Source organism: Piliocolobus tephrosceles, chromosome X (assembly GCF_002776525.5).
Source record: "Piliocolobus tephrosceles isolate RC106 chromosome X, ASM277652v3, whole genome shotgun sequence".
Classification (NCBI taxonomy): Eukaryota; Metazoa; Chordata; class Mammalia; order Primates; family Cercopithecidae; genus Piliocolobus; species Piliocolobus tephrosceles.
The window spans coordinates 38,327,625-38,339,510 of NC_045455.1; the positions used below are offsets into that span (position 1 = coordinate 38,327,625).

Below are 11,886 nucleotides of genomic sequence, written 5' to 3' on the forward strand. Positions count from 1 at the left end.
GGGTCTAGAAAATGACACAGGGTGGCAAATCGCCCTGGTGGTATTCACTTTTGCTTCTGAAAATGTCCTGAGGGTTTCAGCCAACCCCACCACTACTTGTTTCCCAGAAATCAATGAAATAGCGAAAATCCCTAGGAACTGGAAAAGGACAAATGCCATAAAACCATTTTCAGTAGAAGTATAAGAGGGGCTCTATAATTACAGACCAATAAACAGAAGAATTATTTTTTGGAAGATAAATAAAACAAACCATCAAACAACTAATTACCATCTAAAAGTACAAGAAATATATGTAAGGGGAAAACAAACAGTGCTTCATGAAGTGTAATATTAACAAGTCTATTTAAATCCATTTTTAAATGATCTCTCAGAAACAAACAACTGTGTTTAGCCTGAATACACAGCCTAAAAGGAAATCCAAAAATCATTAGGCTGGGAAAGATTCATTTAGCCTTCTGTGATGGTTAGAAAGCAGCTATTTCTTCAGTCACATAACCTCACAATCTAAGCTTAGCATTGGGAAACTTGTTTACTGATGGTGAAACAGAGTCCAGAATGTAGCACAAATGAAAGACCCTACCATACAGTTTTCTCACTGTTGATTCTGGGGTTTGTTTGTTTGCTTGTTGAGACGGAATCTTGCTCTGTAGCCCAGGCTGGAGTGCAATGGCGTGATCTTGGCTCAATGCAACCTCTGCCTCTGGGTTCAAGCTATTGTCCTGCCTCAGCCTCCTCAGTAGCTGGGTTTATAGGCACGCACCACCATGCCTGGCTAATTTTTGTATTTTTAGTAGAGACGGAGTTTCACCATGTTGGTCAGGCTAGTCTCGAACTCCTGACCTCATGATCCGCCTGCTTCTGCCTGATTCTGGTTTTTAATACGCAACCCTCACCAGCTCTTTTTCTTATGGCCCATCTTTTCTGCAGAATGATAACAGTAAGCTTTAATGTGAATAGTGACCTATAATTATTTATTTCATTTTACAAAAAACACTAGTCTAACATTGATTGATAAAAAAGCTATCCAATAAAAGTTATCTATCACCTGAGCCCCACGAGGGGCTATTTTCAGTTCTAGCTGAAAATATGAGTTAAATGACTAAAAACTCAATTTTGACCATAGATATGAGCCAAAACCCTGTTAGTTATCTTAAATACTTTACTGGATTTCATATTCACGAAAGCTCTGGCATGTAGCTATTCTCTATCCCAATTTTACACAACATAAATCTTTCTCACTATATTTAGAATTTATGTGGAAATACAAGAAAGCATATATAAAATGTGGAAAATACAAGAAAGCATAAAGAAAGAAAAAAAAATCAGACACCTTTAATCAATCACTGCAATTTTCTTCCAGGGTTTTTCTTTGCCCATGTAGAGCCTACTGGTATGCATTTTTCCAATGCCATTTAAGAATATTTAAATATTTATTTTACAGCTACAAAATATCTCATTTTATTTATTTATTTATTTATTTATTTATTCATTTATTTATTTATTTATTTATTTTTAAAATTTTTTTGAGACGGAGTGTTGCTCTGGCACCCAGGCTGGATGGAGTGCAGTGGTGCGATCTTGACTCACTGCAAGCTCTGCCTCCTGGGTTTCATGCCATTCTCCTGCCTCAGCCTCCCGAGTAGCTGGGACTACAGGTGCCCGCCACCACACCCGGCTAATTTTTTGTATTTTTAGTAGAGACAGGGTTTTAGCATGTTAATCAGGATGGTCTCTATCTCCTGACCTTGTGATCCGCCTGCCTTGGCCTCCCAAAGTGCTGGGATTACAGACGTGAGCCACCGCGCCCAGCCCATTTTATTTATTAATGTAACATCATTCCTCTGTTGTTTCTAAAAAACCATACAAAAGTCTTTCACCAAATATCTGATTATTTTCTTTGAATGGATCCTAGAAGTGCAATTACTTGCCAAGATGTATTATTTCTAAAATATTATTGATCCCTATTGTCCAGTTTCTTTCCATAAATCGTATAGTAGTTTATCATCCACCAGCAGCATATGAGTGTCCATGCATTTGCCAGCATTTAGAATTATCATTCATTAATCTTTTTAATAATATAATAAGTGAAAGTAGAATCATTTTGTTTTACTTGCATATTTGTCTTCACTTTACAGGGCATTTTTTGTTTATTTTATAAATTATCCATTGACAATTATTATATATTGCTTACTGATTTCTCATTTTCTTTATATGTCAGGAACATTCATCTTTACTTTCCTAGTTTTTCATTTAGCTTCTAATTATAATTTTGTATCAGAAGCTTTCGATTTTGCATTCCCTATTTTTCCCTTTATAATTTCTTCCACTTTCACTCTTTAAAAGCCATCTTTGTAGACCATCCATCAGTCTTCTTTCTGACCCTGAAGTCCAAGCAATCGTCAAGTCCTATAACTCAACATCTCTTGTTATGTATCTTTCTATTTCCAAGACACCAATTCAAACTACCGTAATCTCCTGACTATTCCAACGGCTTCCCAGCTACATTCTCAGTCTCCAGACTTCCTCAATTTTAATCCATTCTCCTCACTGGTGCCAAAGTAGTCATTACCTTGCTTAAAGCTGTTCAGGGGTGTTCCATTTCTGTCAGGATAAAATGGAATTTTTAACAAGGTTAACAAGGCCATATTCTCCAGCCTCATTGCTTCCCGCTCCCCACTCACACTCTGGCTTCAGCCACAGCAACTCCTTCCAGTGTCTGGTGCTCCATCCTTTTGATCATCTGTGAGCTATTGCTTATTCTATCTATGCCTGAAACACTCTTCTTTCTGAACTTCCCTCAACCCCTCCTTTTCCTTCAGGAAAGACTTCCATTCACCTTCCAGATCACACATTCTATATCCTCCAGGAATCATTCCGTGACACCATCGCCACTTGCCCCACTCCTTCCTCCCCAGGCTAAGTTATGAGCCCTACTGTGTGTTCAAATAGCAAAGAGTTTCTTTCCATAACATCATCTAGGACTGCCTGTGTGTGTGGCTGAATAATCTTCCCCCACCCCCAACACGCACACTCACACACTGTACATTTTAAGAGTAGTGGCGAAGCCCATCTTCTCCACAGTTGATTTTCAAAACTTATCACAGTACCTGGTACATAATCAGTTCTAGAGGAATATTTGTTGAACAAACATGAGGTTAACTAAATATTTACTTTTCTTTTAATTTTTACAATATATTTTGTTGTTTTATGTAATCTCTCTAATCCATGTGGATTTACTTTGGTAATGGGAGAATAAATCCCTTTCTCATTGATAGATGATTCGTCCTTTGTCACACTTTAAATTCTTACATATTCTCAAATGTGCTTTGTGGCTGTTTTTCTCAAGATATCTGTCTTTAGTTTCTTACAATAAAAACAAACTACTTTTATTATTGTGTTTTTCTGATACATACATTTTTAATATCTAGTAGCACAGCACCCTTCATTAATTTCCTTTTAGAAATTCTATCAGCTATTCTCATTTATTCATTTCTTTAAGATAACTTTAAATTATTGTCTAAGGTTCCAAAACAAATACTCTTGGAACTTTTGACTAGAATTGTACAGATTCTACAAAAGAGTTTGGGAAGAACTGACATTTAAGGTCAACTTTCACCTTTATGTCTTACTATAAAATGTTGTTATTTTTTAAATCCGGATTTTAAATTTTTCTTGTAGAGATTTTTTCTAGATTTCTATATTTTTGTGCTATTGTGAATCATATTATACATCTATATCCCATTATGTAATATGCTATGTATATTATAAAATATGTATATAATATACCATTATATAACTTTATGTATCTATTAATTATTCAGCAAGAATCCTAATTTTTCTTTTTATCTGCTGGTGCTGTGAGTTAGGCATACTGATATTTGTCACCGTTTGTCCACATGGGATCATGGTTCAAATTCAAGTCTATCTAGATTTCAGATCCCTGCATGCATTTGTATACAAATTTCTTTTAAACTTTTACACACAGCATTTCTAATGACAAAAGAGGGAACCCTGGGGAGAACTGGTGAGAGGGCAGGGCAATAGGGATAGTTTTCTCCAAAGCTTTTTAACTAAAATTAGCTCCCCATACAGACATGTGCCATGCTTATTTCATAATTGTATTGCATTTTCTAGAACACTGACACAGTCTCCTGGGATGTATATATCTCAATTTGAAAAACATGGCTTAGAGTTCACTGTCTTTCCCCAGGAGGTTTCATATGAAGGATATGTAATCACATTTTAGAGTCAGGGAAACTTGGGTCTACAGACAAAGAATAAATTATTTAGATTTTTAGAGCTCTCAATTATACTATTATAATGAGGATTCAGGATGATCAGTTCTTGTATCTAGAAGCAAACCAGTTGTCATTTAATAGATAGCTATAAAATTCACTCTTTCAGTTAAGTATTACAATAAAAGGATGACTCATATCCTTAAAAAATTTAGTAATCAACATGAAATGAAAGTCTAGTAAATGGAGCTGTCATTTGGCAAAGCATCCATATAAGGAAGAGCTTCTCCCGAGCCCCAAAATCACAAGTTCATGGAAAAATCACAGTTTACCATTTGTACAGTGGTAAGCTGGAAACACTTAAGGAATATAACTGATAAAGACTTTTGACTAAGTCCAGGTGCATTGGTTATGCCTGTAATCCCAGCACTTTGGGAGGCTGAGGCAGGTATATCACCTGAGGTCAGGAGTTCGAGACCAGCCTGGCCAATATGGTGAAACCCCATCTCTACTAAAAATACAAAAATTAGTCAGGTGTGGTGGTGCACACGTGTAGTCCCAGCTACTTGAGAAGCTGAGGCAGGAGAATCGCTTGAACACGGGAGGCGGAGGCTGCAGTGAGCCAAGATCATGCCATTGCACTCCAGGCTGGAGAAAAGAGCGAGACTCCATCTCAAAAAAAAAAAAAAAAAAAAAAAAAGGAACAACAAAAACGACTTTTGATTCAGAAGTGAACTTTGAACAACTCCAGCTATGGATGCAGCAATTAATATATAAAATCTTTATTTCAAAGTCCCTAGCCAGAGAAAATGGAAAATGATCAACAAATGGTCTAGAAGCAGGATAATGACAGAAAGTGAAGCCAAGTGAAACCAATAAAGATTTCCCTTGGACTTCAGGGCCAAAGATTTGATCCCCTCACTCTTAAGAAATGGTGGGAGTTGATGTCTGAACCATATAGGATGCTCTCAGTTAAATAATGTTTGCTTAAGTTGACTGCTTAGTTCATTCCACAGTATGAGCTCAGTCATTCAAAACATATTCTTTGTTTTGTTTACATAGTCCCCAGGAATATGAACTTCTCAGGTATTTCATCATAATTCTGGTAGTCTGAGAAGGCAGTCAGGTAAGCATCACCTACAGAATGGCATTTGGGGCAAGGGGGTTCTGATTGTACAGACCACAGCTAACACACATACATCAGATCCCCTTCCTGCTGAGGGGCTACTGGCTCCTGAGATGAAAATCTCATAAATATAATAAATGGCAACACTGATTCCACAAGCCACAAGTTGGAAACATATTCCATTATGTCTTAGTCACACCATACACAGTATAATATTTCCACGTATTGCTGGATAACCACAGTCCATGATGGAGTGTGGCTCGTTTATTGCTACTACATATTTTATAATAAAAAGTATTTGAAAAAAATATTGAGAAAATTCAGTAAGACAAAAGACAAGCAATCTGGCTTCATGTTCTGGTCCTGCTACTCTGATCTTCACAAGTTACTTAACATTTATGCTTTGTTTTTCTCATCTAGAAAATTCAGGCATTAGACTAGATGGGCCTATGCTCCATTTCAGTTGAAATATTCGGTCAATTAGATCTAAGATTTACATGAAGCTAACATTCCAATAAAAATTCTGACCTGTTGTTGGCATTCTCTGCATATCCCAACATTTAGGATCATCTGAATGTTTTACTAAAATTTTTACTGTTGTCATTTCTCAGTTTTCTCAAATTGATGTTTCTGATACTTTAAACACTGGAGCACCGCAAATACTAGGAAGGCTATATCTACGTTATAAACTGTGGAAGTGAAAGACAGTTTTAAATGTAATCACATTTTATGAAAAATAAAATTACCCACACATGCTATGCTTTAGATTTCTGGTTACCATAAACACTTGAAAGCCAAGTTATAAAATTCTTCGGTAAACCTCTGGGAAATGAGCACTGAGCACTGGTGTGTCGAAACCCCTCTCAGACTGCAGGTGACCTGGTCAGCAATAGGAAGCCATGAGAACTCAAGTTAGAGCCAAGTATGCTGTGGGGGCACCTCTCTGGAGGACACAGACCTGCAATTTATAAGCTGTGAGTGGCCCCTGCATTTGAATTCCACAGCTCTGTATCATAAATAGAAACGATAAAAAAAAAAAAACCCACAAATCAGACAAGTCAGCTTAACTATTAATTATAAAAGGACTCTTCTATCCTTACCAAAAGTCTCCCAAAACTGGTTTTTCAGGACTAAGCTACGAATAAAGTTAGAAAATTGCCCCCATATATATTAATCACTCCTTAGGTTAGAATGCAGAATATACTGTAGAGAAGTTGGCCAGCTGTCCACAGATCCCTGTAAGGAACCATGTACCCCTATTCTGCCCCCACACCCTGCCTTTACTCCTTGGTACTTTCAAGTAAGAAATGGCGATTTTCTTACTTGGGGAAGATAGGGTGGAGACAAAAACCTCATAAAAATAAACCTCTCTTTCTCATAGCTCAACAACTTGCAATATTTTTAGCATTAGAGAAAAAATATGACTTATTAACTATAAAGCAATATTTGAGTTCACTATTTCACTAAAAGCATAATTTATGAAAACAGAAAGTTCCTTTAAAAAATGTTTGTATAGTCACTTGGAAAATAAACCAGCAGGTGCTGGTCCCTTCGCTTAAAGAATTTATTATCCTTTGTGTGGCAGGATTCACCAGCTGACAGCTCCTACCCAGAAAATCAAATAGGTGCTCATTTCTGTGATGCCCGTAATGTGTAAAATTGCCAAGAAGTTCAATGCAATGTGGCCTAAAAGTACAGCAAGGAAGAGCAGAGCTAACAGTCAGATGGAGGCTGTCAAAATTTACAGGAAGAAAAGACAAAGATAATATAGTAAGTAAGTAACTTCCATATTTTAATCATTTGGAAGGAACACAGAGAAAGCTGTGCACATACAGCAGATGTATTTCTGTTTGCAAGTATAATTCAACTTACCTCTATTGAGCAGAAAACCAGGACTTTTTGGCTAACCAGCCTGTAGTGATTCCCTGGGAGGATCTGACTGAAAGAAATGGGAACCTAGAGTTTATTCAGTGGAGTCTCAACCTCTACCTGACTGTATTAATGAACAGTTCAGAGGTTTCTTTCTCAGCGGCTGAGTCACTCAGGGAGGAGGTCTATGGTATGCAACAGGGTGTCACCTTGTACAAATACCAGTTCAGTTAAAACAGTCTCACTCATGAACCTACAGCCTTTGTTTTGTGAATTCTTTAACTTACGGCCTTGTTATGCGAATATATATATATATATATACACGCTCCTGTGATTACCCTTTTAACTGATATCAACAATACGCACAACCATATCACTGACAAGGTGGCATAGGACCCAACCTATCTTGCATTCTCTTTCAAAAAATAAAACTGAAAACTCAAGATAGAAGGAACCCCCATATGCCCACAGTACCTGGAAGGCAGGGGCACAGACAAGCATGCAAGGAATACATGGCTTAAAGGAAACTTCAAGACAAACAAGTTCTGAGAAACCCAGGAACCCTAGGATCAGAAAACACGAAAGAAATCTGTTCCACATATTCTACACCTAGAATATTTTGTAAAACTATCAAAGGGAAAACATACCTAGCATGTAAAAATTCTAATCTCTACCTTATTCATCCATGTATTAAAAAATGTGAAAAAGGGCCAGGCATGGTGGCTTATACCTGTAATCCTAGGACTTTGGGAGGCAGAGGCAGGCGGATCACCTGAGATCAGGAGTTCAAGATCAGCCTGGCCAACATGGTAAAACCCCGTCTCTATTAAAAATACAAAAATTAGCTGGGCATGATGGTGCACACCTGTAAAGCCAGCTATATTTAATAACAGTAACATACCATGATAAAGTCATAAACAGAAATTTTCAATGCCAGGCACCGCATAGGGGAGAGAAGGAAGAACCTGGAAGGTGATGTTGATGCAGAGTTTTAAAGTCTTAGTCGACAGCGATTAGATGGTCAAGAAGAACCATTCATCCACTCTGGCAGGAAGAGGAAGGAGAATCACTTGAACCAGGGAGGTGGAGGTTACAGTGAGCCAAGATTATGCCACTGCACTCTAGCCTAGACAACAGAGTGAGACTCTCTCAGAAAAAAAAAAAAAAAAAATGTGAAAAGGATGGTTGAAACTTCTCTCATAACTGAGGGCAGCAGTAGACCCAATGTCAAAGGCTGCTTCTGGCCAGTTGCAGTGGCTTTCACTTGCACTTTGGGAGGCCAAGGTGGGAGGATCACTTGAGCCAAGAAGTTTGCGACAAACCGGGCAACCCAGTGAGAGAGATCTCATCTCTACTGAAAATAAAAAATCAGCTGGGTGTGATAGTGCATGTATTCGTTCCCAGTTACTCAGGAGGCTGAGGCAGGAGAGTCTCTTGAGCATGGAAAGACCAAGCCACAGTGAGCTGTGATCACACCACCGCATTCCAGTCTGGGTGACAGAGTGTGACCCTATCTCAATAAACAAAAAACAAAACAAAACAAAAAAACAAACAAAAAAAACAAAGGTTGCTTCTACTGGGAGGAAGGAGTACCACTGAAGAGCCATCCTAGGTGGGGACTCCTGTTACAGGTTTTGAAATGCAACTTCCATAAGAGCCAAAGAGACTGAGGAAGCTTAGCAAACCCAGAACATTGCTGAGAGAAGCCATGTCATCAGAACTTCCTGGGTCATCATCACTCATATGTCACACCAGCAATGAACCAAATCCTCCCTGAACAACTGCTCCTGAAAACTACAAAGCAGCTGAGTGGCACCCACTGAAATGACTGTACACGAAGCAGAAACCCAGACTGGAGAGCAAGGCAATTGCAGTATGTAGTCATTGTGACTGGCAGACCACTTCCTTTATGTTCCCTGATGCTCCCTTATTCTGGGCTGAGAAATTTGAAATCTAAAGTGGAAAATGTTCTTTCAAAGTAAAACATATATATGTGTCTACTCTGCCTTTTTATGGAATTTTATACATGCAAAATATTTTTAAAATATGCTTTAAGTTTCTGTGATGCCCAAAAATCTTGGTTTGAACATTAATATTACAAATGATAAAGTTGAAAAGCAAAGATATGATTTAACTCAAAAGATAAACTAGAAGCGATCTTCAGCCTTAGAACTTAGCCAAAATGAAAGGCAAACACAGTTTAAGAGCTCCCTTGTAGGGATAAGTTGTAATTTACATTATAGAATGTTGAAATATATTACTTCATAAAACACAGAATCTGAAAGATAAGTTTTTATCTTACAATGAAGTAAAGTGCAGCTGCCCAAGTTATGAATTTTGAACTTCCAAGGAATTATTTCTGCATGCAATTAAGGGTTTCTCTTGCTTTATACACCAGACCATCCACACTGCTAAGCCAAACCAGTGTTTTTTCATTTAGAATCAAATCTCTGGTATAAAAAGGGACAATTCTAAACCATTGAGCAAAATTCAGACCTCTTCATGCTAAGCAGACATGACTGCCTAAAATTTAAAATCTCAAATGTGAAGAGGTTGACTCAAGAACGTTTTCAGGTGTGGAAAACGTCTGGGCATTAGTTTCACTCCAAATAGGCTGGGCATTAGTTTCACTCAGGTCTTTAACTGGGAAGCCTTGGGCATGCTTGAAATAACTTGGCTTCACCACACCTGTTCACTTTCAGCGTCGGAGTTCTTGAGATCTCTCTAGAACTGTAAACTCAGAAGCTGAAATGCCAAATGGTTTTTATCTCGGGTACAAAAGCCAATTGATTGGTGATGGCTTCCTGGAGGAATCTTGAAGTTTGTAAGCAAGTTGGGACTCAACAAGGGAATGTCATGGTCGATTAGCAATATCTACCACAGGTCTTGGATGGGGGAATGTTTACTGATCCTGTCTCATAAAAGTAAACGTTGCAACATCACATTGCTTTGTCTATGTGTTACATCCAAAGAAACAACCAGCCAAAATGAGCACTTTTTTTTAGTTTTAGGTTCACAGCAAAATTGAGAATAAACAACAAAGAGTTCATGTATACCGTCAGTGTCCCCACTATCGACATCCCACATCACAGTGGGACATTTGTTACAATTAATGAACTCGCATGGATGCATCACTAACACCCAAAGTCCATAGTTTACATCAGGGTTCATTCTTGGTTTTGTATATTCTTTGAGTTTGGAGAAATGCATAATGACATGTATCCACTATTATAGTAACATAGAGAGTAGTTTTGCTGCCCTACAAAATCCTTCATGTGCTGCCTATTCATACCTCCCTCCCTGCAACCCCTGTTAACCGTTGATCTTTTTACTGTCTCCATAGCTTTGCCTTTTGCAGAATGTCATATTGTTGGAATCATGTAGTATGTAGCATTTTCCAGACTGGCTTCTTTTACATAGCAATATGCATTGAAGTTTTCATCATGTCTTTCCATTTAAGTTTTCTCCATGGCTTGATTGTTCATTTCTTTTTAGTGTTAAATAATATTCCAAGGCCAGGCATGGTAGGTCACATCCATAATCCCAGCACTTTGAGAAGCTGAGGTGGTAGGACTGCTTGAGGCCAGAAGTTCAAGACCAACCTGGGCAACACACTAAGACCCTGACTTTAAAAAATAAAATAAAATAACAATAATAATAATATCGCATTGTCTGAGTGTACCACAGTTTGTTTATTCATTCACTTCACCTACTGAAGGATATCTTGGTTGCTTCCAAGTTTTGGCAATTATAAATAAAGCTGGTATAAACATGTGTGTGCAGTTTTCTTTTTTGAATATTTATACTATATTTTGAACCCAGTAATATATAACATTGTTTGGAAACTAAAAAGTATAAAATGGAATACAATGAAAAGTTTTCCTTTACCTCCAAACCTTTCTTTCCAACAAAAAAGCAGTTATTAGTTTCTTCTGGGTCTTTCCAGAGACATTTATGCATATACAAGCAAATGTAAGATATGGATATATTATACTGTTCTGAATCTTGCTTATTTCCTCTAAGATTATATTCTGAAGATCCTTCTATATTGATTTTTCACAGCTGCTTGGTATTCCATGATATGGATAGTCCATAATCTATGTCATCAATCCACTGTTGATGGGCATTTCCATTATTTCCAAACTTCTGCTAACAATGCTGCCATCGATAACACTGTACATAAATCAGTTGGCACATGTGGGAATCTGTAAGATAAATTCTTAAAAATGTAATTGCCGGGCCCATGTGTTTGCACATTTTAACTTTGGTAGAGCAAATCTTGCCAAATTGCCCTCAGTAATGGATTTACCAACTTATCCTTCTTATTCTCATTTGTCTTCTTTCAATCATTTCTTCATTTAACAAGCATTAAATACTCATAATTCTCTTACATTGTTTCCATCCCAAGGGAAAGGAAAATTCATGAGACCCAGTCTTGCTCACCAAGAATTTACAATTTGTTTGGAGGGACAGACATTGAATTAAATAGCTATAACACACCATGATAAAGTCATATGCAGAAATTTTCAATGCCAGGTATCACATACTGGAGAGAAGGAAGAATCTGGGAGGTGATTTTGATGCAGAGTTTTAAAGTCTGAGTGGATAATGATTAGATAGTCAAGAAGAAGAACCATTCATCCACTCTGTCATCTT

General features: G+C 37.5%; 1 protein-coding gene across 1 annotated transcript in view; it reads right to left on the reverse strand.

The window, feature by feature from the left end:
* The window catches only part of SCEL (sciellin), a 110,022-nt gene extending 102,678 nt beyond the window's left edge, over nucleotides 1–7,344 (reverse strand). The window contains exon 1 of the mRNA XM_023185525.2: nucleotides 7,234–7,344. The gene's annotated coding sequence lies outside the window, so the exon portion shown is untranslated. The remainder of the gene's footprint in view (nucleotides 1–7,233) is intronic.
* Nucleotides 7,345–11,886: the final 4,542 nt, after the last annotated feature.